Here is a 4,328-nt window from a genome sequence, read left to right as displayed (position 1 = left end):
AAACTTAAAATTTAAAAAACAGTGTAGAATTCAATCATGGCTTTAAGACCATTTGTTACACTTCATTCGTTGCATTTCTTACTCGTAGGAATTACGTTCTTGGTAGCATTCAGAACGTCAATGAATCTCTCTTTACATATGATGTCGCATTAGTCAGAGTGACGAGTTGAAGTTAGTGCCTTGAAAGTATTAACGGAAGAAAATTTTAGCTCCTATCACCATAGTAAGCTGTGACAAAAAATATACATGGCTGTTTCTTGATTAACTCTTAGCTCCTTAGTATACAGTGACGGCTTTCAGGGTAAATTTAAACCGTAAGTTGATTCTTTATTAGATATTGACCACTAATAACTGGCGCATCGTTATAGCCGTGGCTGCAACATCTTCTATTTCCTTCCATTCTACGCAGTGAATTGTTGTTCGACCGCTACGGTAGATTGGTCTTCGAGAAACGCAAGGGAGGAAAAGGATTATTCGCATATCTTTTCCTCAGAATTATTTCTAAAATAGTTGTTAATTACTTTAACAAAGTGAAAGACATCTCTTGACAATCGATTTTAATAAAACATGCGAGGTATGTCACCGGAATCCAAGTTGATCTTCCCCGAGGTCGACTTCTCCCAATTTTTTCATTCTTCTGTAAATAATTCGCGTCTTTTTTTTTTTTTTTTTTTTTTTTTTTTTTTTTTTTTTTTTTGCTTCCAAGACGTAGTAAGTAAATAGTTCAGTAATAATCACCTATCAACAGCTGCTTTCTATGGAATAGAAGTTATTACATTCTTCTTGAAGTGTGAGTGTATTTCGCCTGTCTCATATGTCTCGGTTCAGGTCTTTCAGTGCTCCGTAAGTTCCTACAGCTATACCATATCTCCCATCTCATAATCATCTACATCTGCTTCCCTTTTTGTAATACTGTCTTCGAGTTCGTTGCCGTTGTAGTGCCCATCTATATAATCCTTCCATCTTTCAGCCTTTCGTTCTTTGCTTAGCGTTGGCTTGCCAGCTGAGCTCTTGATATTCATGCAGCTGCTTCTCTAGTCGCCAACGACCTCCTTAATTTTCCTATACATAGCGTCTACCTTTTTCAACAGTCATGAATGTTTCGACATCCTTGCTGTTACCCTCAAGACATTCTTGCTTACCTTGTTTGCATTTTTTGTCAATCTAATTTTTAGACGACTATATTCCTTTTCGACTGACCCGCCAGGTTAGCCGAGAGCGATAATGCGCTGCTTCCTAGACTCGGATCGGCGAGCCGGCCTCAGGATCGAATCTGGCCGGTGTGCCGGCCAGCCTTGCTGTGGTTTTTAGGCGGTTTTCCACATACCGCTAGGTGAATACTGGGTTGGTCCCCACGTTACGCCTCAGTTATGCGACTCACAGACATCTGAACACGTTCTGTGGATTACACTAGAGGCAGACAGCTGGGGCACTCTAATTCCATCCCAGGAGGTATGGGGTGGCGGCAGGAAGAGCATCCGGCCACCCCTTAAAAATTAACCTTGCCAAATCCGATCCTAACAATGCTGACCCTGCGAAATCGCGGGACAAGGCACCAGAAAAAGAATAAAGAAGAAAATTCCCTTTCGACTACTCCATGTTGGAGTAAATTGGATTTAATACCCCATGTATTGTCCAAGGGTATCTATTGCATTTTGTCTTTTTCATTGTTTGATCCTCTGCTGCCTTCACTATTTCATCTTTCAACGCTGCTGATTCTACTTTCATTGTGTACCTTACATCTGCTTCAGTCAATCGGTGCCTAATTATCTCCTTAAAATTTCCAACAACCTCTAAATCGTTCAACTTACCCAGGTCCGATCTCCTTATTTCCCTGCCATTTTGCAATTTCTTCAGTAAATTATGGTCATAGGCCACATATGTCTCTGGAAATGTCTTACACTTCAAAGTCTGAAATCAAATGAAACTTACTGCACACGAATAAGCGCTGAGATCCACTATTAGGAATGCAATGGCGATTAAAAAATGCTTCTCTTATAACTAGTGTCCGAGAGAAGCCTCGTCGCTAGCCGATACAGTACACACAATCAGCCACACAACAATTCCGACAGCAAAGAACCTTTGTTAAGGTTCTATGTTCAAAGCCATGTTCCAGAATTCTTCACAGGATAATAATATTAATTTTTATTTTTAGGTTGGAGGTTCGGCTTGTTACAGAGCGGGAGGGAAAAAATAAGAATGCGTAAAACAGGAATGAGGATTCTGGAACCTTCTAACTTGTATTGTCATCTGAACCGTTTATTAAATCGCCGTTGAGCACTAAACAACTTTCAAAAATATTAAATTAAAAGTTTCTTTCTCACAGTTGCTCCGTACACCTAAGTAATTCGTCAACCTTTTGTTGTACGTCCCTCTAACTTCTCACCAGGCTCCAGCGTATATTAAAAATAAAAATATATATTTCGAATAAAATTAATTTCAGTCTCTTCACAAAATTCAAAATATTCAAATTCAGAGGAACTATTTCTCTATCTTTCAAACTAAAGTAAACATTTATTGATTTTATATGCTTTGTACATTAAAATGATCAAGCCTGTCTGATAAACTGGACTCAACTCAATCCTTTTCCATTAAAATACAGTTAAAAGTTACGATAAAAGTCTCTCGGGAAAGACAGGGACAATGTGTGAGCCTTGTTCTGAGGGACATTGGTTTTAGGCAAGTTACAGCCTGTGATCAGATATCTGACAGCGCGGCGATCTTCAGTGGAGCTACATATTCTTCCTATGATCGCCGTTACATAAAAAGACGTAAATGTTATTTCTGTGGTCACATAACAAACGAGTATTTTAACGTGTAATACAACTCGCAACAGTCTTATTACATTGGACCAGCGATTATAGGTAGCAAGCGTCACTGATAATTTCGTAATACTACAGTACATATCTTTGTCTAGCGACAGTTGTACTGTTTCTTCTAGGTGGACATGAATGTGAAATGTATAGATTACATGTTTTTACGATAAGTATTGTATGAGTAAGTTGGGAGTTTTACCAAGGAACAATATATTATGCTACAATGTATGCCTGTTCCATGGAACTGAGATTCTGTGTTTGAACTCTGAGCTCTTTTGTCATTACTGTTCTTCTTCTTGGCTTATGACCTGGACACGAACCGTAAGGAGCGTTTAACGAAGGTTCATCTTGCTGTATCATCCAATGTCTATTAACAAAACTGAAAATACAGTTGTTTGTGACTTAAACATTGTGTCCGTGTTGAAATCATTTGTAATCCTAAACCTTGCTTGTCTAGACTAGACATGGGCCTTAACAGAAATTCTTCATTGTTAGACGCCATCTTAAAAAATAATTAAGAAATTTCTTTTAGCTCATCGTAGAGACGTCACGCCGGTTAGAAAACTACACCTTTCATTCAGATTCTACGAGCCTGGCGGACGCTGTAAATAATTTAATAAGATTCACTTTCAGATTTTCCCAAGGTTGCGAGACAACATCCCAGGCAGGAAGGCCTGGCCACAGGATCTAGTTCTGGTATAAGATTTCATTTGCAAAAGCTACGCTTGTTATCTTGTACTGGGAATCAAGACTAAACCACGATTTTGAGTTACGGAATTTATGGTGAAATATTCTGTGGTGCTATAAGCAGTGAAGGAAACAAAAGAAAAATTCGGAGTAGGTATTAAAATCCATGGAGAAGAAATAAAAACTTTGAGGTTCGCCGATGACATTGTAATTCTGTCAGAGACAGCAAAGGACGTGGAAGAGCAGTTGAACGGAATGGACAGCGTCTAGAAAGGAGGGTATAAGATGAACATCAACAAAAGCAAAACAAGGATAATGGAATGTAGTCGAATTAAGTCTGGTGATGGAGACGGAATTAGATTAGGAAATGAGACACTTAAAGTAGTAAAAGAGTTTTGCTATTTGGGGAGCAAAATAACTGATGATGGTCGAAGTAGAGAGGATATAAAATGTAGACTGGCAATGGCAAGGAAAGCATTTCTGAAGAAGAGAAAATTGTTAACATCGAGTATAGATTGAAGAGTGAGGAAGTCGTTTCTGAAAGTATTTGTATGGAGTGTAGCCATGTATGGAAGTGAAACATGGACGATAAATAGTTTGGACAAGAAGAGAATAGAAGCTTTCGAAATGTAGTGCAACAGAAGAATGCTTAAGATTAGATGGGTAGATCACATAACTAATGAGGAAGTACTGAATAGGATTGGGGAGAAGAGAAGTTTATGACACAACTTGACTAGAAGAAGGGATCGGTTGGTAGGACATGTTCTGAGGCATCAAGGGATTACCAGTTTAGTATTGGAGGGCAGCGTGGAGGGTAAAAATCGT

Source organism: Schistocerca gregaria, chromosome 1 (genome assembly GCF_023897955.1).
Source record: "Schistocerca gregaria isolate iqSchGreg1 chromosome 1, iqSchGreg1.2, whole genome shotgun sequence".
NCBI lineage: Eukaryota > Metazoa > Arthropoda > Insecta > Orthoptera > Acrididae > Schistocerca > Schistocerca gregaria.
Note: the sequence above shows the minus strand (reverse complement) of the source record.